Source organism: Prionailurus bengalensis, unplaced genomic scaffold (genome assembly GCF_016509475.1).
Source record: "Prionailurus bengalensis isolate Pbe53 unplaced genomic scaffold, Fcat_Pben_1.1_paternal_pri Un_scaffold_84, whole genome shotgun sequence".
In the NCBI taxonomy this organism is placed as follows: domain Eukaryota; kingdom Metazoa; phylum Chordata; class Mammalia; order Carnivora; family Felidae; genus Prionailurus; species Prionailurus bengalensis.
The window spans coordinates 76,164-100,839 of NW_025091183.1; the positions used below are offsets into that span (position 1 = coordinate 76,164).

The 24,676-nt window shown below is 43.6% G+C and overlaps 1 long non-coding RNA gene across 1 annotated transcript; it reads left to right on the forward strand.

Annotated features, from left to right (window-relative positions):
* The first annotated feature begins 23,058 nt into the window (after positions 1–23,058).
* LOC122478542 lies at positions 23,059–24,676 on the forward strand. The gene is made up of 3 exons (XR_006296082.1): positions 23,059–23,423; positions 24,337–24,397; positions 24,512–24,676. It is a non-coding gene; the product is annotated as an uncharacterized LOC122478542 (long non-coding RNA).

Below are 24,676 nucleotides of genomic sequence, written 5' to 3' on the forward strand. Positions count from 1 at the left end.
CTCCATGATGGTCCTGTGAGTTTTCTTTACATTCCAAACCCATATTTTTTCACATCAATTTTTTTATTAAAAACATAACCCTAAGTAATATTTTAGCCATCTACTGCTGGCCCAATGATCATATCCTGTAAATCTGTGACCATCTCCTAATCATAGATGGAGATCAACTCTGTGGCTCTAAGATTTTTGTGACTCTAAATTATATTGATGTATGTTACTAAGATCTTTGTGAGTCTAGGTTACTGCTGGCCTCCTGAAATCTTGACCGAGGGACACCCAGCCAAGTTTCTGAGCCATCACTTAGGCACAGAAGCACCCTTTCCAAGTCACCTCTTCCTAAAGCGTGTCTTTCCTTCTGGTACTTCTGGGTCTTACCCTTTTGCATATCACATGCTGTGATGGACAACCCCTCATGAAAACCTGTCAAAGTGGACGAGAGAAACCTGCTTGCCTGTGACTGCCACTTCATGGTCACATCTTTTCCTTCTGAAACCCCTTGAACACCCTATCATTCTTCCAGCCTTTGAACATCTCTTCGATTTGAAAATATTTCAGTCTCTTGTATTCCTGCTAAAAAAAAATATGCGTGAAAATATTAAAGCAAGGATTCTTTACAATAAGTGAGCCAGTCACAATGATCCATCTGGCCGTGTGTACGTATGTTTTCTTTTTTGGACACTGTTCAGGCATGATGTGAAGTACATCCTGTAAAATCTGAGTATCATTCATTATCTAGGATAACCGCCTTTATGGAAAGCCATTTAATGACATGTTCATTCCAGATCCGAAAAACACTTAATTTACATACCACCTAATACAGTGGTGTCTACATATGTTATTACCTTAAAATATGTAAAGTGGATGTTTCTATGAAGTGTATATCGTGCATTGAGTTTTCTGTACCATGAATGCTATTATTTAAATTACACAATAGTAAGAACAACAAGAATAGGTACATGGCCATCACTAGTAACTAATACTAGAACTAGTCATATAATATTAGGTGTTGAAAACATAAAACCATGATTACTAATCATCTTTTCAATCGTGGTGGGTTTCTAGTTACCAGAAAAATTGGGAAGATATTATTGAGTCTCCACATACATCAGAGTGTTTTCTGACTATTGATGTCCTCTAAGTTGATACATGATCACAATCAATATCCCAAAGAGATATGGTACTATTAACTAACTTTGTATTTGTATTCAGATTGCTTCAGTTTTAACCTCTTCTGTCCCAGACTCATCCCAGCTGGCACATGACAGTCATCCTGTCTCCTTCGGCTTCACTTGGCCATGGCGATTTTTAAATTTTTCCTTATTTTTCATAATCTGCAAAGTTTTGAGGGTATGTTTGTAGAATGTATTTTGTAGAATGATCCTTGGTTGGGATATGTCTAACGTTTGTACAAATGCTTAGGCTGACTACTGTGTTTTGGAGCAGAAGATCCAGAGGCATAGTTCCATCCATAATTATCACTTCACATAAAGGTTGTTTACTCTGAAGATTTGGGTCTTTTGTGGTTCTGTACAAATTTTAGGACCGTTCTAGTTCTATGAAAAATGTTGTTGCTATTTTGATGGCGATGGCATTAGTTGTGTCAGTTGCTGTGGGAAGTATAGACATTTCCATGAAATTTGTACTTCCGATCCATGAGTATGGAATATCCTTCCATTTTTTTGTGTCATCTTGTATTTCTTTCATCACTGTTTTAAAATTTTCAGAGTATAGGTCGCTCACCAGCTTGGATAGATTTATTCATAGATACCTTATTATTTGGTGTACAACTGTAAATGGGACTGTTTTCTTAATTTCTCTCTCTACTGATTCGTTATTGTCTAGAAAGGCAACAGATTTCTGTACAATGATTTTGTATCCGGTGACATTGCTGTATTCATTTATCACTTCTAGCAGTTATTGGGTGGACTCTTTAGGGTTTTCTATATATAATGTCATGTAATCTGCAAAGTGTGAAAGATTCACTACTTCCAGATTTGGATTAGTTTTTCTTTTCTTTTCTTTTCTTTTCTTTTCTTTTCTTTTCTTTTCTTTTCTCTTTTCTTTTTTTTCTTTTCTTTTCTTTTACTTTAATTTACTTTATGTTGTTTTCTTTCGTTTCGTTTTGTTTGATTTATCTGCCGGCTGTACCTTGGGCTTCCAATGCTATGTTTATTAAAAGTGGTAAGAGTAAACATCCTTGTGTTTTCCCTGACCTTATAGGAAAAGCTCTCAGATTTTCTCCATTAAGGTTGATTATAGCTGCAGGGTTTTCATAGAAAACATTTATTGCATTGATGTATGTTCCCTGTAAACCTACTTTGGGGGGTTATAATCATGAATGGATGTTGTAGTATGTCAAGTGCTTTTTCTTCATGTATTGAAATGACCGTATGGTTCTTTTCTTTTAACGTTTATTAATTTTGAGAGAGACAGAGTGTGAGCAGGGCAGGGGCAGAAAGAGAGTGGGAGACACAGGGTTCGATGGAGGCTCTTGGCTCTGAGCTTTCAGCACAGAGTCCGATGTGGGACTTGAACTCACGAGGCATGGGGTCATGTCCTGAGCTGATGTCGGACTGCTAAAGGATTGAGCCACCCAGGTGCCCCGATCATATGGTTCTTGTCCTTTCTCCTGTTGTTATATTGTATCACATTGATTGGTTGGCAAATACTGAACCACCCTTGCAGCTTGGGAATAAATCCCACTTAATTGTGGGATATATTTATAGTTGTTATATCTCCTTTTGGACTGTACCCTTTACTGTTATATAACGTCCTCCTCTGTCTCTTGTTATGTACTTTAAGTGTATTTTTTCTGATACAAGTATTGTTACTCTAGTTTTTTTTTTTCATCTGTTCTTACACCCTATGTGTCTAGATTGGAGCGTTCATTCCATTTACCTTCAAAGAAATGATTGCTATGTATGTATGTATGTATGCATGTATGTATTGCCATTATATTACCTGTTTTCTTGTGGTTTCTAATGATTTTCTCCAATCCTTTCTTGTCTGTCTTTCATGTTTTGCTTATTTTCTTTAGTGAAGTATTTTAATTTATTTATCTTTATTCTTAGCATATTTGTGACTGGATTCTGATATATGGTTACTGCTGGGTTATGTATATAACCTCTTCTGCATTTAGCAGTTTGTATTAAGCTGATGGTCATTTACCTTGGAACCCATTATTTTCTCCTCCCTAGGTTTTTGGTAGATGTTATTATATTTCAAATCCATATCTGTGAGTTCCTTAACTATTTTTTACAAAAATATTCATGTTTTACTTGATTTGTGTCTTTTACGTCTATAGTGTCACTTTTGGTCTCTCCTTTCCACTCAAAGAGTCCCTCTTCATATTTCTTGCAGGACTGGTTTAGTGGTACAAACACCTTCAGTTTTTGTTTGGGAAAGTCTGTGTCTACTTCCATTCTGAATGATAGACTTGTTGGATAGAGTATTCTTGGCTGCTAATTTTTCCATTCAGCACTTTGAATATGTGATGTCACTTGCTTCTCGCTTGCCAAGTATCTGTTCAGAAATCTGGTAGCTAGCCTTATGGGTCTTCCCTTCTAAGTGAAGGTCTCTTTGTGTTGCTGCATTTAAGAGTTTTTCTTTATTGTCACTGTAATTTGCAAGTTTGCTTACAATATGTCTGCATGTTGGCCTGATTTTCTTCATTTTGATGTGAATTCTCTAGCCTCCCGGATGTGGACGTTTGTTTCCTCCCCCAATTAGGGCATTTTTCAGCTATTGTTTCCACAAATAAATTTTCTGCCCCCTTTTCTCTTTCTTCTGCGACTCCTACAATATCAATATTGTTATCTTTGCTGCAGTCACTGAGTTCCCTTAGTCTCATCTCACGTTGCAGAATTCTGTTCTCTCTCTTTGGTTCAATGTGATTCATTTCCATTACTCAGTCTTCGATGTCACTGGTTTGCTCCTCTGCTTCTTCCGTCCCTTTGTTAGTTCCAGCAAGCGTGTCTCTCTTTTATTGTGTCCTCAATGTCTACTGTACTATTTCTTATCTCTAGTCAGGGGTCTCACTCTTCTACTCATTTCACAACTCTAATGAGTATCCTTATGATCATTGCTTTCAAATCTGTATCAGGTATGTTACCTACATCTCTTTGGCTTAGATCTCTGGTTGTGACTTTCACTAGGTCTTTCATTGTGGAAAAACATCTCCGTATGTCCATTTTGTCTTTTTCTCTGTCTCTGTTTCTCTGTGTTAAGAAAGTCAGCTGTACCTTCTGCTCTTGAAACTAATAACGTTATGAAGAAGAGGTCCTGGAGAACTCAACAGTGCACGTCTCCATTTATAGGACCGGACCTTCAGGAGGCTATCGTATGGGTACTGTTCACAGCCTGCTGTTGTGTCTGGCTTACTTTTCCTTTTAGTGCAGGTGTCTGCACTGATTGCATGCTGTTGTGGGCTGTGCTTCGTCTCATTGGTTTTAGTGGGACCCAGGCAGGCCAGCTGTGGGGTGGTAGGCCTGCTGGATAACTTGGGCACAGGGCAGGAGTGTTAGCAAAATTTCACAGGGCTACAAGTCCTATGCCAGATTTCCCTATGTTCCTTGTTGGCTGGGGGCTGTGGACCAGCAGTAGAAGCTAGGGGCTTGAGGATATGCACAGAGCATGTCTGTGCCTGGGGACATGTGGCTTAGTGAGACAGATGAGGGTGCATGGATATGTACAGCTGGGTGAGGTGCAGATGTGCACAGCATGTTGTGGCAGCTATGCATGCAGCTTGTCAGACAGGGTGCCCTTGTGGTTTGAAAAATGTTTGGCCTGAGACCAGCAGGCTTGGTTTGGTGAGTCCCCTAGTGAACCCTTGGGACTAGCACACTGCTAATGGGTTAGTTAGCAAGTGTCTGTGCAGCCTCACCCTCTTGTGGGTGCTTCTATGCTTATTCTGGGAGGCTGGGGGAGAAGAATAGTGCCTGTGAGCTCCCTCGTTGTTGGAGAAGTCCTCCAACACACTCCGGAATCAGCATGAATACATCTGTCTCCTGTTCCCTCAGCATTGTGCAACATGCCATGTTTACATTGCCTCTCTACACACGCAGGGATCTGGCTATCACTAATCCTCCTGGATCTCCCAGTGCTGGGTCATTGGACCTCCAAAGCTCCTGTATATGAACACAAAGGCATTCAGCCCCTCTAAGTTCTAATGCCCAATGTTATGGAGATTAGTCTTTCCTGTATGACCTCCCTGGTGTGGGGCTCACTTTTTCTGCCCCTTCTGCAGGCAGACAGCCTCCACCTTTCTGACATTCCTAACCTTTCTGATGCAGCTTCTCTCTACTTCGGTGTGGAGTTTGTTCTGCCAGTCTTTGGATCGCTCTTTGGTTCATGGACTTGGATGTGGATGTTATGCAGTTGAAAACATGGGACAGGGTGAGCTCAGGGTCCTCTTATTTTGCTATTATTAATTTTTTAAAAGTCTTAATATTTTGGATTTTTGAGACATGAGAAGACAGACTCATATCACACATGCACTTCAGGATTGGAAAGTAACTTTCCCACATTTGCTTCTATTATTTTATGTTTTGAAACTCTCTTTAATGAGGTATAATTACATCTAACAAACCTCAAGTTAAAGGGTATACTTTGATGAGTTTGAGGGTACAGGACCATGGGTACAGCACCATGAAATCATATGGTTTCTCCCTAAACCTTCCATCATGATCCCTTTGTGTCTAATGCTAATGTTGCTTTTGAAGTAAGGACTACTTTTTTTTTCCCCCACGTTTTCACATATTGCCCAGGTGTCTGAAAGCTGGCATTGGGGTATCTCCTTTTCCAATAGTCTATATTCCCATAAGTTTTGCAGTCGGTTTACCTTTGGACTTTTGCTTCTATTGTATCTCTCTGTATGTTCACATACTCTCGTTGCAATACTTTAATGATGAGGTCTTCATCATCGCTTTAATTTTCACTAAATGGTATGAGCTGCAGTTCCACTTATGACAGAATGCACAGGCTTCCTATGATATGTATTCAAGAGCAAGGCAGATATCCTGAGCACTTGAGCTGAGAATGTCACCCTGTCTTTTGCCGGCCCTCTTCCCTTCCCTGCGAGACAAGAATCTCCTTTTGTTCACACAGAAATGTGGGTGAAGTCAGTAGAAAACATTGCCTTCTCTCCTCTTCCCTTTATCTCTCAAAATCCTTGCCACTATCTTCTGCCTTTCCCTTTCTCTGACTCAATATCCCAGGCCCACAGTTTCACTCCAGCCATGATCAGGGTGTCCTCCAGCTGCTGGCCTCTGCCCTGTCCATCCCTCAGTGAGAAATCTGGAGTAGGATTATGCATTTCACAAAACTGATCAAGAAATATGTGATCCTCAGAGACCTCCTGCACAAGGTTGCTGTCCGTGGAGACATGGTATCCTGAGGGAGGATCTGATTCCATGTGTGGCCTCCTCACTCATCTCCCACAGTCACTGCTGGTCCCTGATCCTTACCCACCATTACAAATCAGCCATATGCTAGGGTCAGGTACCTGTCTATCTGACCCCAAGCACCAGGAGTCAGTGAATATTTCTAAAATAAATGAGCACAGGCACCCCATGCATCTAGATATAGGAAGTTACCATCACCCCAGAAAACTCCCTCGGGCTCCTCTGCAAAAAAGGCGATCTTGCTACTATCCTACACCACTGCAACTTCTGCTAGTTTGTTACCTGTGTGTATAGGAACCACATTGTGTACATTCGATGGGGGGTGAGAGTAGGTCTTCCTAGAAGCAAACACTGAAACAGAGACAGAACAGTGAAAGTACTATTAAGGGATACTAAGAAAAACAAAGTGGAGAGCTCAGGGTTAGCAGAGAAAGCATGCAGGCAGATCTGACACATTTTTAAGATATATATAATCAACATACTCTGTCACCTCACACAGTCCTCTTCAAATTTCAAAATAGCTGTCGTATAAGGCAGTGAGATTTACGAGATTTGGGGTTATTTCCCTACGGTCTTATGTTTTCCTACATGCATTCCCTCTTCAGTACTTAATCTGTGGCCTCAGATGAACACTTTAGTGTGGATGCATCTGCGAGTCTATATGTAATGGAATATGATTGTCTTCAGATCTCAGATGTAGAACTCTGATATACACATTCTCGTAATTATCTTTTTCTTTCTTTGTCTGGCAGGGCCTGAATCTTAATACAATAAGTGTGCCATTGTCTTCTTTAAAGTGGCGATCCCCAATCCCTGGGCGGAGGCGTTAACCGCCTTAGTTTAATGAACTTCTGTGACCATCTTTTTTTGATGATCATTTGTGTGGCGATATCTTAATTGAAACTGTGAGTAGAGTGAGTGGATATTTCCCAGACATTTTGCAGATGCATTCTGTATTCAATGTCTTCTTTTCATTATGTCCTTAGAAACAAATATTACCCCTCTTTCACAGATAACCCATCTCAGGCTCTGTGTAGGTCCCACTGAGAATTGGTATTCTGGCTGAGATAGCAGGAACACAGGGAAACCCTCGGGATATTGTGAGAGAAGTTTAAGGAGATAGATGCAAAGCCATAGTCAGGTTATGTCAGGGGTCCAGCAGGGGTGGCATCTGGGCATCCCTGAATTGTAGGTTTACCCAGGCTAAAGGCCAATGCAGGCACTCAGCTGATCTAGATCCTGTCTTCACTTTTAGTCTCACTGAAGGATATGAACTTATGCAGACAAGCATTTCCTTAAGACCAAGTTAAATTTTCTATATATCCAGGGCATTTTTTCACCCATAAATATCCAGAACCTTCAGACAACGCAGGGAGACAACAACCTTTTTAGATGATCACCTGGGTGCACTTTGACAAATATGACATTTTGGAGAGGAACCTTGCATTGTGCACTGAGAGTGATCCCACATAGTAGCTCCGTGTGGAACTCGTGCTCCCTGCTCAGGCTGTGGTCAGGAATGGGCTGCAACTGCATCTCACTGAACCCAGGACCCTCCCCTCTGCACTTCCTCAAAGTCTGCTTACTGTCCTCTAATTTCTCAAATTTCTATTCCTGTGTGATTCAAGTTTCCCCCACTCCTTCACTGGTGCTTTCAACATGGTGACCACAAGGTCTATGTCATATAATGCATGTGCCCCATTTCACACAGGACACCTAAGTCACCTACACTTAGGGGTGCATCTCATCCTTCACAGAACTCAAAACATTGTGTCTGTAAAATATGCACCAGTACGCCCGATACATCTGTCTTTGTGTAAAAATCCTCTTTCTTGTTGACAGGAGAAACCTAAAGCTGACCTCATTACGGGGAAATGATACAGTCCATTGAACATATGTCCTGAGAAACTTGAGATATGTTACAAAGTCCTCAGGCAGTTTTGCAGTTGAATTGCCAAGCCCTAACAACCATCTCTACATTTTTCCCACAAAGTGTTTCACGAAGTAGATGAATATGCTTTAGAAATCCCTAACCACTTCAGTTTATCTACCCAAATAGAGGAGGTGGAGGATGGGGGGGGTGGTTCATAGCCCATGACTGGTGATGAAGGACTGTCCATGGGGTTAGGGTTAGGGGTTAGGGTTAGCGGTTTGGGGTTAGGGTTAGATTAGATGGTTAGATTTAAAGGGTTGGGATTACGGTGAAGGTTAGGTTTAGGGTTTAGGGGCTAGGGTTGGGGAGTAGCTTTGGGTTAGGGTAGGGTTTAGGTGTTAGTGTTAGTATCAGCATTAGCTTCAGGGTCAGGGTCAGGGGATAGGGATTAGGATTTAGGTTTTATTGTTTAGAGTTTAGGTTTTAGGTTTTGGGGTAGGGGTTAAGTTGTCGTGGTTACGTGTTAGTGGTTAGGTTTTAGGGTTATGGTCAGGGTCAGTGTTTGGTTAGGGTTAGTGTTTAGTATTTATGATTTGGGGATTAGGGTTAGTGGTTAGTGTTCAGGTCTAGGGTTTAAGTTTATGGTTACAGTTAGGATTTGGATTCGGATTTGGGGTTTAGCGTTCAGCGTTTCGGTTAGGGTTTGTATTATTGTTGTGGATGGTGTTAATGTATATTAGTGGCATGGTTTGGGTTAGGGATAGGATTTAGGGCTAGGATTAAGGTTTGGGTTTGGGTTAGGGTTAGTAGTTAGGATTAGGGTCTAGGATATTGCAGGGGCTGAACCCACAGCATTGCAATTGTCTACCCTAAGGGCTCAGGTGAGGTTCCAAGGTCGGTTGCCTGTCACGATTAGTCTTTTGGTTCTAATCCAGACAACTGTATGGGAGAGTGGTCTGGTAGGCCTCAGGAATATTCTCGGGAAGCTGCAGCCAGGTTTTTGAAATGACATGGTGATGTTCCAGGTTCTAAGCCGAGTGATTCTGCACCACTTCTGGACCCCAGGGCGTGGTGTTGTCAGACTTTGTTGTTGGGTCCGAATGGGTAGAGAGCCTTAACTAGGGTTATGGTTTGTTACAGGGACATCGCCAGGATGTAAGCGACTCTAGTTTCATGATCTCCCTCTAGGACTGAATTGAGGACCCATGCGACGGTGCTTTTCAACTGTAGGTTTAGGGTTGAGATAGTGTTAGGATTCAGTTGAGGGTTCTGTTTAGGTTTAGGCATGGTTTAGGGTTACGTTCCAGGAGACACTAGGCGCTGAAACCAGAGCAGTGCAGTTGTTTCCCCGAAAGTCTAATTTGAAGGAACAATGGATGGTGCCGATTAGGATTAGTCTTTGAGTTCCAAGGCTAGACAACTGTATGGGCCACTAGTTGGGTAGGCCTCTGGAAATCTCTCTGGATCTTCAACCGGTCCTTCAAAAGAACATAGTATATTCCATGTCCTATGCGGAGTTATGCTGCACCGCTTTTGTTCCCCAGGCATGTGGTGTTGTCATACGTTGTTATTGGGTCTAATATCGAGAGAGCCTTATCTAAGGTTAGGGTTCTGTCCAGTGACATTTCCAGCTCCAAGCGAAACCAGTCTCGTCATCTCCCTCGAGGTCTGAAGTGAGGGCCAATATGACGATGCGGAGCAACTGTAGGGTTTGGGTTCGAGTTAGGTTCGGTTTCAGTTGAGGGTTAGAAGTAGGGTCAGATTTTGTTCCCAGGAGGTTCAAGGCGCTAAACACATAGCAGTGCACTTGTCTCCCTGAAGGGCTGAGTTGAGGGCACAAGGGAGGGTGCCGGTCAGGGCTTGTCTTTGGGTTCCAAGGCCAGACAACTCTATGGGCCACTGGTCGGTTAGGCCTCAGGAATACTTTTGAGTACCTGAAACCCAACCTTGGAAACGACATGGTGATGTTCCAGGTTCTATGTGGAGTGATCCTGCATCGCTTCTGGACCCCAGGCGCATGGTGTTGTCAGATTTTGGTATTTGGTCCCATGGGAAGAGAGCCTTAGCTAGGGTTAGGGTTTGGTCCAGGGACGTCACCAGAGCTGAAGCAACTCCCGTCTCGTGATCTTCCTTCAGGGCTGAAGTGAGGGCCTGGGTGATGGTACGGGTCAAGTGTACGGTTAGGTTTCGAGACTGGGTTAGGTTTTGGTTGGCGGTTCTGGTTGGGGTTAGGGTTACGGTTAGGTCCCAAGAGGCTCCAGGCACTGAACCTACAGCAGTGTGGTTGTCTACCCAACGGGCTGAGTTGAGGGCTCAAGTGAGGGTGCTGGTCAGGATTAGTCTTTGGGTTCTTATGCCAGATATCTCTATGGGCCCCTGGTTGGGTAGGCGTCAGGATTCCTCTCAGATAGCTGCAGTCGGGTTTTGGAAACCACATGGTGATGATCCAGATTATTTGTTGAGTGATCCTGCACCATTTCTGCACCCCAGGCGCTTGGTGTTGCCAGACTTTGGTATGGGGTCCCCATTGGGAAAGAATCTTAGCTTGTGATAGGTTTCGGTCTAGGGACATCAACAGGGCCAAAGCAAATCCAGTCTTGTGATCTCCCTCGAGGGCTGAAGTGAGGGCCCATGCGACGGTGCGGCTCAACTGTAGGGTTAGTTTTCGAGATAGGGTTAGGTTTTGGTTGAGAGTTCTGGTTAGCGTTAGGTCCAAACAGGCTCCAGGAGCTGAAGCCACAGCAGTGCAGTTGACTCCCCAAAGGGCTGAATTGAGGGCACAAGGGAGGGTGCCCTCAGGATGAGTCTTTGGATTCCAAGGCCAGACAACGCTGTGGGACAGTGTTCGGATATTTCTCAAAATACTCTTGAACAGCTGCTACCGGGCCTTGGAAGTGACATGGTGATGTTCCAGATTCTCTGCTGAGTGATCCTGCACCGCTTCTGGACCATAGGCGCGTGGTGTTGTCACTTTGGTATTGGGTTCTTATGGGGAGAGAGCCTTATCTAGGGATAAGGTTCGGTCCAGAGACAACACCAGAGCCGAAGCGACTCCAGTCTCATGATCTCCCTCGAGGGCTGAATTGAGGGTCCTTGCAATGGTGTGAGTCATGGGTTTGGGTTCGAGATACCGTTAGGTTTCTCTTGAGGGTTCTGGTTAGGGTTAGGGTTCGGTCCCAGGATTCTCCCTGTGCTGAACCCACAGCAGTGCAGATGTCCCCCTGCAAGGCTGAGTTGAGGGCACAAGGGAGGGTGCCGCTCAGGATTAGTCTTTGGGTCCCAGGCCATACAATTCTATGGATCACTCGTCAGTTAGGACCAGGAATTCTCTTGTGCACCTGTACTCAGGCCCTGGAAATGACTTGGTGATGTTCCAGTTTCTTTTCTTTTCTTTTTTTAATTTTTTTTCAACGTTTTTATTTATTTTTGGGACAGAGAGAGACAGAGCATGAACGGGGGAGGGGCAGAGAGAGAGGGAGACACAGAATCGGAAACAGGCTCCATGCTCTGAGCTGTCAGCCCAGAGCCTGACGCGGGGCTCGAACTCACGGACCGCGAGATCGTGACCTGGCTGAAGTCGGACGCTTAACTGACTGCGCCACCCAGGCGCCCCGTGATGTTCCAGTTTCTATGCTGAATGATCCTACATCGCTTCTGGACCCCAAGCACGTGGTGTTGCGAGACTTTGGTGGGTCCCAATGGGGAGAGAGCCCTAGCTAGGGTTAGGGTTTGGTCCAGGGATATCCCCAGATGCAAAGTGACTCAAGTCTCTTGATCTCCCTCGAGGGCTGAAGTGAGGGCCCATGTGACGGTGCGGGTCAAGTGTAGCATTAGGTTTCAGTTGAGGGTTCTGGTTAGGGGTAGGGTTAGGTCCCAGGAAGCTACTGGCTCTGAGTCCACAGCAGTGCAGTTGTCTCCCCGAAGGGCTGAGTTGAGGGCACATGGGAGGATGCTGATCATTTTTAGTATTTCCGTTCCATTTCCAGACAACTGTATGGGCCATTGATTGTGTAGGCCTCAGCAATCATTTCAGAAAGCTGCAGCCCGGCCTGAAAAACGACATGCTGAAGTTCCAGGTTCTATCTGGAATGATCCTTCACTGCTTCTGGACCCCAGGTGTGTGGTGTTGTCAGACTTTGGTTTTGGGTGCCCATGGGTAAGAGCCTTAGCTAGAGTATGGTTCCATCCAGGGTTGTCGCCAGGCTGAAACAACACCACTGTTGTGAATTCATTGGAGGGCTGATGTGTGGCTGTGAGTCTGCTATAGAGTTAGTGTGCTAGATACGGTTAGGTTTAGGGTGAGGGTTATGTTTCGGTTCACCGTTAGTGTTAAGGTCCAGGTGAGTGAAGGCAGTGACTCTACAGCAAAGCAGTTGTCTTCCTGGAGGCCTGAGTGCAGTACAGAAGGGAGGGTTTTCGTTCGCATTAATCTTTGGGTACCAAAGCCAGACAAACATATGGCCCACCCTTTGGGTAGGCCTCAGGATTCTTCTCGTGCAGCTGCTGTCGTGCTTTGCATAGGACATGGTGATGTTCCACATTTCATGCCTAGTATTTATGCACCGATTCTTGATCTCATGTATGTGCTGATGTCGGACTTTGTAAATGAGTCCCCCTGGGGATAGACAATTAGCTAGGGTCAGGGTTCAGTATAGGGAAGTCGCCAAGTCCGAAGCGACACCAGTGTTTTGAATTCCATGGAGCGCTGAATTGAGGGCACATGCGTGGCTGTGAATCTGGTTTAGAGTTAGTGTACTAGATAGGGTTAGGGGTAGGGTGAAGGTTATGGTTAGGGTTATGATTAGGGTTAGGGTCAGGTCTCAGGAGGCTCTAGGCACTGAACCCACAACACTGGTGTTATCTCCACAAAGGGGTGAGTGGTGTCCCCAAGGGAGGGTGTCAATCAGGACTAGTCTTTGGGTTCCAAGGCCAGACAAATGTAAGGGTCACCCTTCGGGTAGGTCTCAGGATTCATCTCGTGCAGCTGCAGTCGCGCTTTTGAAATGAGATAGTGATGTTCCACATTCCATGTCGAGTATTTCTGTACAGATTCTCGAAACCGTGTGCATGCTGTTGTCAGACTTGGAATTGGGTCCCGACGGGGAGAGAGCCTTACCTAGGGTTTGTGTTAGGTCCAGGGAAGTCAGCAGGAGCGAATCGACTCCAGTTTCGTGATCTCCCTCGAGGACTGAATTGAGGGCCCATGCGACAGTTCGGGTCAAGTGTAGGATTTGGGTTAATGTTAGGGTTAGGTGTAGGGTGAGGGTTATGTTTAGGGTTACGTTAGGGCTGGGGTTAGGTCCCAGGAGTCTCTAGGCACTGACCCCACCACAGAGCAGTTGTCTCCCCGATGGGCTGAGTGGAGTACACAAAGGAAGGTGCCAGTCAGGACTAGTGTTTGGTTTCCGTTGCCAAACAAATATTGGGCAAGCTTCATATAGGCCTCAGAATCCTCTCGTTCAGCTGCAGTTCCTCTTTGAAAATGACATAGTGATGTTTCACGTTCCACATCGAGTATTTCTGCACCGTTACTCGAACCCATGTGCGTGCTCTTGTCAGACTTTGCAATTGGGTCCCCATGGGGACAGAGCCTCAGTTAGGGTTAGGTTTCGGTCCAGGGGAGTCACCATGGCAGAAGTCATAGCAGTGTTGTGAATTCCATGGGGGGCTGAAGTGGGGGTTGTGCGTGGCTATGTAAGAATTATGTTTAGGATTAGGGTTAGGTTTAGGTCCCAGAAGACTCCAGACACTGATCCCACAGCAGAGCTGGTGTTACCCCAAGGGGCTGAGTGGAGTACCCAAGAGAGGGTGTCGGTCAGGATTAGCCTTTGACTTCCAAGGCCAGAGAAATGTATGTGTCACCCTTCGTGTAGGACTCAGGAAGCCTCTCGTGCAGCTGCAGTCGCGCTTTGGAAATGACATGGTGATGTTCCACGTTCCATGCCAAGTATTTCTTCACTGATTCTCGAGCCCGCATGCGTACTGTTGTCAGACTTTGGAATTGGGTCCCCGAGCCTTAGCTAGTGTTAGGGTTTGGTCCAGGGAAGTCGCCAGGCCCGAAGCAACTCCGGTTTTGTGATCTCCCTCGAGGGCTGAATTGAGGGCACATGCGAGGGTGTGGTTCAATGTAGGGTAGGGTTAGATATAGGGGTAGGTGTAGGGTGCGGGTAATTGTTAGGGGTACAGTTAGGGTTATGGTTTGGAAATAACATGGTGATGATATATATTCCATGCCAAGTATTTCTACACCTGTTTCGAACCCTTGTGTGTGCTATTGTCAGATTTTGGACTTGTTTCCCCATGGGAGAGACACTTAGATAGGTTCAGGGTTTGGTCCAGGAATGTCACCAGGGCCAAAGCAACTCCAGTGTTGTGAATTCCATGGAGCTCTGAAGTCAGGGCACATGCGCAGCTGTGGGTCTGGTGTAGACTTAATGAGATAGATAGGGTTCAGTGTAGGGTGATATTTATGGTTAGGGTTACACTTAGGTTTAGGTTTAGGTCCCATGAGACTCCAGACACTGACCCCAAACAGAGCAGGTGTCAACCTGAAGGGCTGAGTGTAGTACACAAGGGAGGGTGCGCATCAGTCTTCGTATTTGGGTTCCAAGACCAAACAAATGTATGGGCCACCCTTTGGGTAGGCCTCAGGATTCCTCCCCTGCAGCTGCAGTCGTGCTTTGGAAGTGACATGGTGATGTTCCAAGTTCCATGCCAACTATTTCTGGACCAATTCTTAAACCAGTGTGAGAGCTGTTGTCAGACATTGGAATTAGGTCCCAACGCATACAGAGCCAAAGCTAGGGTTAGAGTTCATTCCAGCGGTGTGGCTATGGCCGAAGAGACTCCAGTCTCGTAATCTCACTGCAGGGCTCAATTGAGTGCCCATGCGAGTGTGCGGGTCAAGTGTAGTGTTTGGGTTAGAGATAGGGTTAGGTGTAGGTTGAAGTTTACGATTAGGGTTAGGGTTAGGTCCTAACCCAGCAAGCTCCAGGCACTGAACGCACAACAGAACAATTGTCTCCCCGAAGGGCTGAGTGTAGGATACAAGGGAGGGTGCCTGTTAGGATTAGTCTTTGGGTTTCACAGCCAGGAAAATGTATGGGCCACCCTTTGGTTAGGCCTCAGGAATCCTCTTGTGCAACTGCAGCTGTTCTTTTGAAATGACATGGTTATGTTCCACGTTCCATGCTGAGTATTTTTGCACCGATTCTCGAACCTTTGTGGGTGGTGGTGTCAGATTTTAGAATTGGGTCCCCATGGGGAGAAAGCTTTAGGTAGGGTTAGGGTTCAGTTTAAGGAAGTCGACAGGGCTGAAGCGACTCCAGTCTCATGATCTCCATCGAGGGCTGTGTTGAGGGCCCTAGAAAAGGTGGGGGTCAAGTATAGGGTTCAATTACAGATAGGGTTAGGTGTAAGTTGAAGGTTATGTTTAGGGTTACGGTTAGGGTTAGTTTTAGGTCCCAGGAGGCTCCAGGCACTGAACCCACAACAGTGCAGTTGTCTCTCCGAAGGGATGAATAGAGTACATAAAGGAGTGTGCCGGTCAGTATCACTTCATAGGATCCAAGGCCAGAGAGATGTTTGGGCCACCCTTGGAATAGGCCTCTGGAATCCTGTCGTGCAGCTGCAATCACACTTTGCAAAAGATATGGTGATGTTCCATGTTCCATGCCGAGTATTGTTGCACTGATTCTCGAACCTGTGTGCGTGCTGTTGTCAGACTTTTGAACTGGGTCCCCATGGGGATAGACACTTAGCTAGGGTAAGAGTTCTGTACAGGGAATTGCTAAGGCCGAAGCGACACCAATGTTGTCAATTCCATGGAGGGCTGAAGTGAGGGCACATGTGCGGCTGTTCATCTGGTTTACTTTTCATGTGCTAGATAGGGTAGGTTGAGGGTAATGTTTACGGTTAGTGTTAGGTCCCAGGAGGCTCTCCATCCATGTAGTTTCAAATGGCAAGATTTTATTCTTTTTGATGGCTAAGTAATATTCCATGGTGTGTGTATGTATGTAGGTGTATACACACACACGCACACACACACATAAACATACTATGTATGTATGTATGTATGTATGTATGTATATATACCACGTCTTTATCCATTCATCCATCGATGGACATTTGGGCTTTTTCCTTACTTCAGCTATTGTTGATAGTACTGCTATAAACTTTGGGGTTCACGTGTCCCTTCGAAGTAGCATATCTGTATCCCTTGCATAAATACCTACTAGTGCACCTGCTGGGTTGTTGAACAGTCTTATTTTTCATTTTTTGAGGAAACTACATACTGTTTTCCAGAGTGGCTTCACCAGCAGTGCAAGCCAGTGCACCAGCAGTGCAAGAGTTCCTCTTTCTCCATTTCCTCGCCAACATCTGTTGTTGCCTGTGTTGTTAATGTTAGCCATTCTCACAGGGGTGAGGGGGTGTTTCATTGTGGTTTTAATTTGTATTTTCCTGATGAGTGATTTTGAGCATTTTTTCATGTGTTGGTTGGCCATCTGGATGTCTTCCTTAGAGGAGTGTTTGCTCGTGTCTTTGCCCATTTCTTCACTGGATTACTTGTTTTTTGGTATGTTCTTGAGTTTGGTATGTTCTTTATAGATTTTGAATACTAATCCTTTATCTCATATGTCGTTTGCAAATATCTTCTCCCATTCTGTTGGTTGCCTTTTAGTTTTGCTGATTGTTTCCTTCTCTGTGCAGAAGCTTTTTATTTTGATGAGGTCCTAATACTTCAGTGTTGCTTTTGTTTTCCTTGCTTCTGGAGATGTGTTGGGTAAGAAGATGTGGATGCCAACATTAAGAGGTTTTTGCCTGCTTTTCCCTTGAGGATTTTGACGGCTGCCTATCTTACATTTAGGTCTTACATCCGTTTTGAGTGTGTTTTATGTGAGAAAGTGGTCCAGGCTCATTCTTCTGCATATCACTGTCCAGTTTTCCCAGCACACTTGCTGAGGAGACTGTCTTTATTCCATTGGATCTTCTTTCTTTTGGTCAAAGATTAGTTGGCCATACATCTGTGGGTCCAATTCTGTGTTCCTGTTCTGTTCCATTGATCTGAGTGTCTGTTCTTGTGCCAGTACTGTACTGTCTTGATGATTACAGCTTTGTAATACAGCTGGAAGTCCAGGATTGTGATACCTCCTACTTAGGTTTTATTTTTCAAGATTGCTTTGGCTATTCGGGGTCTTTTCTGGTTCCATACAAATTGAAGGATTGTGTTTTGTAACTCTGTGGAGAATGCTGGTGTTATTTCGATAGGCATTCAGTTGAATATATAGATTGCTTTGGGTACTATTGACATTTTAACAATAGTTGTTCTTCCTATCCAGGTGCATGGAATGTTTTTCATTTTTGTGTGTTTGTCATCTTCAATTTCTTTCATAATCTTTCTATAGATTTCAGTGTATAGATTTTTCACCTCTTTGGTTAGATTTATTCCTAGGTATTTTATGGGTTTTGGTGCAATTGTAAACGGGATGGATTCTGTGATTTCTCTTTCTGTTGCTTCTTTGTTTGTGTATAAGAATGCAACTAATTTCTGGGCATTAATTTTATACTCTGCCACTTTGCTGAATTCATGGATCATTTAACAGTTTTTTGGTGGAACCCTTTTATCAAGAAAGGATGCTGTATTTTGTCAAATGCTTTCTCTGCATCTATTGAGTGCATCATGTGGTTCTTGTCCCTTCTTTTATTGATGTGATGAATAACATTATTTTGTGGATATCGATCCAGCCTTGTATTCCAGGTTAAATCCCACTTGGTCATGGTGAATAAAGTTTAAATGTATCATTGGATCTGGTTGGCTAATATCTTGTGGAAGATTTTTGAACCCATGTTCATCATGAAAATTGGTCTATACTTCTACTTTTTAGTGGGATCTTTGTCTAGTTTTGGAATCCAGGTAATGCCGACTCATAGGAAGAGTTTGGATGTTTCCTTCCATTTCTATTTTTGGGACAGCTTCAAGAGAATAGGTGTTAACTCATCCTTAAATGTTGGGTAGAATTCCGCTGGAGAGCCATCTGGCCCTGGGCTCTTGTTTTTTTTGGAGATTTTTGATTACTAATTCAATTCTTTACTGGTTATGGGTCTGTTCAAATTTTCTATTTCTTCCTCTTTCAGCTTTCATAGTTTGTGTATTTCTAGGAATTTGTCCATTTCTTCCAGATTGTCCATTTTATTTGGTATATAATTGCTGATAATATTCTCTTATTCTTGTTTGTATTTCTCCTGTGTTTGTTGTGATCTCTCCTCTTTCATTCTTGATTTTATTTATTTGGGTCCTTTCTTTATTCTTTTTGATCCAACTGGCTGGTGGTTTATCAATTTTATTAATTATTTCAAAGAACTAGCTTCTGGTTACATTGATCTCTTCTACTGTTTGTGTGTGTGTGGGGGGGGGTTGTTGTTTGTTTTTGTTTTCAGTTTTGAAAGCATTGATTTTTGCTGTAATCTTTATCATTTCTTGTCTTCTGCTGGATTTGGATTTTATTTGATGATCTTTTTTCCATTACTTTAAGGTATAAGCTTACGTTGTGTATCTGAGACTTTTCTTCCCTCTTTAGGAAGGCCTGGATTGTTAAACTTCCTCTTATGACTACCTTTGTTGCATCCCAGAGGTTTTGGACTGTGGTGTTATCAGTTTTATTGGCTTCCATGTACTTTTTAATTTTCCCTTTAACTTCTTGGTTCACCCATTCATTCTTTTTTTTTTAATTTTAGTTTTTATTATTTACAATTTACATCCAAATTAGTTACCGTATAGTGCAACAGTTATTTCATGAGTAGATTCCTTAGTGCCCCTTACCCATTTAGTCCATCCCCCCCACAACCCCTCCAGTAACCCCATGTTGGTTCTCCATATTTATGTGTGCTCTTCTTTTGTACACCTCCCTGTTTTTATTTTTGTTTCCCTTCCATTATATGTTCATCTGTTTTGTGTCTCAAAGACCTCCTATGAGTAAAGTCATATGATATTTGTCTTTCTCTGACTACTAATTTCACTTAGCAGAATATCCTCTAGTTCCAACCATGTAGTTACAAATGGCAAGATTTCATTCTTTTTGATTGCTGAGTAATACTCCATCACACACACACACACACACACACACACACACACACACCACATCTTCTTTATCCATTCACCCATCAATGGACATTTGGGCTTTTTCCATACTTTGGCTATTGTTGATCGTGGTGCTATAATCATGGGGGTGCATGTGTCCCTTCAAAACAGCACACCTGTATCCCTTAGATAAATGCCTTGTATTGCAATTGCTGTGTCGTAGGATAGTTCTCTTTTTAGCTTTTTGAGGAGCCTCCGTACTGTTTTCCAGAGTGGCTGCAGCAGCTTGCATTCCACTATTCATTGTTCCATAGGATGTTCTTCAGTCTACAAGTATTTGTTATCTTTCCAAATTTTTTCTTGTGGTTGATTTAGAGTTTCATAGCATTGGGGTCTGAAACTGTGCACGGTATGATCTCTATCTTTTTGTATGTGTTGAGTACAAGTAAACATAAAATTATTTATGTTTATTTATTTTAGAGAGAGAGAGACGGGCAGAGAGAGAGGGAGACACAGAATCCAAAGCAGGCCTCAGGCTCTGAGCTGTCAGCACAGAGTCCGACACAGGGCTCAAACTCACAAACCATGAGATGACGACCAGAGCTGAAGTCAGATGCTTAACTGAATGAGCCTCGCAGGCACCCACTTTAGTGACATTTTAAATGACACCGTTCAAAGTGCACTTGCTACCTTGCAAACTCAGAGAGAGAGAAAGAAATGTGAAGAATCAGGAAGTAGTTAAGAGTTGGCTGCTGAGTTTTACCGTAATTTGGCTTTGGAGGGTTTTTGTTCATTGGGTGAAGTGAGCACAGCATATTTGCCTGCCATTTACCACAGTAGACAGCGGGCCTCTGGGAGCCAAAACTCTTTCTGACCAATGAGCTGGAATTTTACTAGGACCGCCAAGATGAGATTTGCTATTTCAAGGACTAGGAGTTATCTTTTATTTTCACAACTCAGTAATTATCACATCATTCAACTCTGCCCTCCAAGATATGTAGAAAATACCCAAATATAGTTGAGAGAGAAAGGGTGATAGCCAAAGTGTATAATCCTTTCCCTTTAAAAAATATGTTTAAATTATGCTTTATGATTTTTTTTAATTTTAGTGAGGGGGCATGCAAGTGGGGGAGAGGGAAAGAGAGAGAATCTTAAGCAGGATTCACTCTCAGTGTGGAGCCCAACACAGGTCTGGATCTCATGATCCTACAATCGTGACCTGACACAAAATCAAGAATCTGATGCTCAACTGACTGAGCCACCCAGGTGCTCAATAGTCTCTTTCTCTCTGAATGCTGAATAGTAAATTTTCAACGTGAATGGGGGATAAACAGGCATACATACATACATACATACACCACTAAGAAAGCCATGAGTTGTTAGACATGAACTATTTCCATCATCTTTGTCTTCTAGTTATATTCATGCCTCTAGTGTTTGTTGATTGCAATGCACAATCTTGCTGTGTGAGGTACAAATTGTTGTGTGATCAGTTTTCCGTGAAAGTCTTTCCTCATATCTGTCTTAACCACAAGGTGCCAATGTTGAATTTGAGGATGTAGAGCTAAGAGCCTTGAGGTCCAATAACTGTCAACTAGAAGTTATATTTTCTGTTGGGGAGAAATCCCCATATGATGGCAATGACTTTGCATTGGTAAGGGAAAGAATACTTTCATGCCTTCATGGTTCTTGCACTTTTTGTGTCTCACCAAAATCAAGACTCAGGTCATGTGCATGTTTATCAAGCAAACACCTTTTTTTTTTTCCAGAAAATAAAAACGCCCTGGAAGACAAGTGTAATGCACTGAGGTCTGTGAAAGCCACAAAGGAAGCAAAAGTCAAACAGCTGAAAGAGAAAGCACATAACCTGGAAGAATTCTATGAACAAAGAAAAGTGCCTACAAAAAAAGTAAGATGGGGGCGCTTGGGTGGCTCAGTCGGTTGAGCGTCCAAATTCGGCTCAGGTCATGATCTCACAGTCCATAAGTTCAAGCCCCATGTCAGGCTCTGTGTTGACAGTTCAGAGCCTGGAGCTTGCTTTGGATTCTATATATTCCTCTGGCCCTACCCAACTCTCACTCTGTCTCTATCAAAAAAATGAATAAACGTTAAAAAAATTTAGAAAAGTAAGATGTTCATGTGAGAACTGTCACAAGGACCGTATTGTATGGGAGAACAGGGCAGCCAGTAGAGATAATTGTATTTCTTTTGGAACTGGGTCCAGAGTATTTTTGCCCAATGCATTCAGTAGACTTGGACCTTCCCTTCCTACCTTGCTTTTTGTAACGTAACCTGCATTTTCCTTTCTCCTAAGTACTTGCCACACATTGTGTTATCTTTTGGGGGCGGCAGAGGGAAGGTACCATCATTAATAACGTTAATACCTGGATTCACTCTGGATCCATCTACACTGTCCTATAGATTTCAATCGCATCACACTGTTTTGTCACCCAGCAGTTAGGTCATTTTTGTTCAGGACCAGACATGGGTCAAAAATGTGTGGGGAAAAAAATGAATTCTCTTGCTGCAGAAACAATTGAAGTTGCTTTCTGGAAAGTGGGTAGGGGTACCAGCATCCATTATGCCAGTGAGATTGCTCACTGCAGGCCCAATCCCTAAGAACGTCAAGTTGTTTCCTGTCCCCTGATTTTTCAAGTGTAACTTTTCTGAGTCTTGGCCAAAGCCTGCAGCTTCACTAGGGATCATCTTTGCTGGCCTCCCCTGAGGGATGGCTTTGTCCTGGGCTTCCTTCTTCTCCATCTTGGTCTTGTGTGTCTTTGTGGGGTTGTCAGATACTTGGTGCATTCAGTCCCATGTTTCCTCCTTTGTACAGTATTTCCTTTTGTTCTCAGGAGGAGATGGGGGACTTTAGAGTCCCTCACTCGTGTTGGAAAGTGAAGACTTCTCTTCCCTGGAGACTCACCTTTATGTTCGTCCTTCCCACAGCTGAGGTTAGGGCTTGCTCTCACTGGCATCTTGTTTTTGTTAACTCGTAAGCTCTTTCTGTGAGTGGGTACAGCAACCTGACCACCTCTCTATCTTCAACCCCTTACAACAGAGCCACTACATTACAACCACGCCAGCAAGCATTTGCCCAAGGACTGCCTGAGAGACCAGAAGGAAATGCATGTGCCTTTCTCTGTCTAGTGCTTTTGTGTCATTTGCTAAGAGATTTTCAATTTTGCGTATGATTCTTGAGGACATCAAGTGTCAAGTTGAAACCATCTCAGTCAACACCACAAAGAAAATGGTCTGAGGGCAACACAACAACCCAGCCTTGCCAAGCATTGCCTTCTGCTGCCTTCACTATCAATGGAATGAGTCTTGTTAAAGTAGATTTGGCTCCATGAAGTTGAGAGTTTTCCACCTGAAATCTCTTTCCTGGAAGTAAACCCAGACTGTTTGACAGTTCATATCAGGTTGTACGTCAGGAGATGAGGTTGTTCTAAGAATGGCCTTTTGAAGATGGAGGCAGGGGTTGCAGTCCTGAACGCTAGCAATGTCTGGGAGTGAGCTGCAATGTTAGTGAAACCATATTCTGGAAGGTCGTCTTTCAGGTGATTGCCTGTGTCATGGTACAACTTTTGGACTGAGAATCAGGGCTCCCCATGGAGGTGTAAGACTAGTGATGATCCCTTGATTCATACCAATGGGTACAGTTGGTCAGATACGGTTTTTCACTCACTGATGAAATGGGTCTTTGCCATATCAAACAAAAGACCAACTCTGGGAAGGCACAAAGTACAATGTTATTTGATGACTTTATGATAAAGGAGAGGAAACGAGAACTAGAAAGACAGTTCCAATAGTAGAGACGTGGCAGCAGACAGAAGTTGAATTTTCTTGAACTTAAATGGAGTGTTCACTTAATTTCTCTGATTCGGTTGTCAGTCTGTGCATTTATGGGAGAAGTGGGGGAAGGGATATTTGCATAGGCCTTCAAGAGTGCTGGGAGGTAAAAAGGGAGAACCTCTGGACCTTGTTCCTGACTGTGTATGTATCTTTCCCATCTTAGGAAGCTGAAAATGACACTGTGAACTGGCGGCAAAGAAGAATCAGCTAGCAGCTGCAGGTAAAATTTGAAAATAGCTACAGAAGGGGCGCCTGGGTGGCTCCATCATTTAAGCATCCAACTTCAGCTCAGGTCACAATTTCACAGTCCGGGAGTTCGAGCCCCGTGTCAGGCTCTGTGCTGACAGGTCAGAGCCTGGAGCCTGTTTCAGATTCTGTTACATCACTCTCTGTCCCTCCCCCACTCATGCATGTGCTCACTCTCTGTCTGTCTCAAAAATAAATAAACATTAGGAAAAAAATAGCTACAGAAGAAATAAACAAGTACAAGTGAGTTCAGCTAGTAATTACCAGGAGCTCATGAAACGGCTGTTATTTTTTGGTTTTTAATCTTTTTGAAAAGTTTGAAGTCAACATATGCATAGAGTATTAACAGATAAAAAAGGTACGTTTTAGAAGGAATAAAATAATTAAGGTTCTAAACATTTGAAGATCTCAAGTAGTGAGCAGACTGTGTGGAAACTTTGTCCATGCTAACATTCCTCGGGGGTGGTGTCAAGTGTCATCATCTGTAGGAAAGCAGTGTGTCGTACAATGAATCATACCCATCAACGTGGTAGTGCCATTTCATGGCCCTTGTCTTTGCAACCCTGGGAAACATGGTGAGGATAAAAGTTATAAAAGAATAGATCTTTATGATAAAAGACACTTGTCACATGATGAATTAGAGAAAGATTGAAAATGGGAAGGAATTCCATGAACTCTGAACCCTACAGGCATGGGATAATGAGTAAGGAAAGGATGTAACAATAGCTTTGATCCTACTGTACATTGATAATCACGGGCAAAGTGTTTCATGTGTAAGAATAAATTGTATCAGGGGACAGATATGAGGTTGTTGGGATCGTGGGCAGCTTATTTAAAATCATACCCAATATTGGGCCTTATCTGACAAGAGCAATTGTAACTCACAGGCCACAAATTGAACAAACACGGGAACAGCTGCAGCAGGCAGAGCTCACCTTTAGATACCAGGTAACCTGAGTTCTGCCTGACATACTGAACCCTTAGCACCTCACGCAGGTGAGTGTAGTGGCCCTTGGAATCCCTCACCACAGGCTTTTCATTGTTGGCTTTTTCCGCTTGCAGTTCATGAGAAGAATGCTCAGGACAACCTGGTAAGTGTTTTCTTGTTTCCTCCTCTTTCTTTGGTGCACAGTCTGGCACCACCTTCCGACTGAAGGTGGATGTGTTTTTTCTCCCCCAGATCAAGACTCAGATCTGGGACAGGGAGATGGCGGAGCAGAGCAGGGA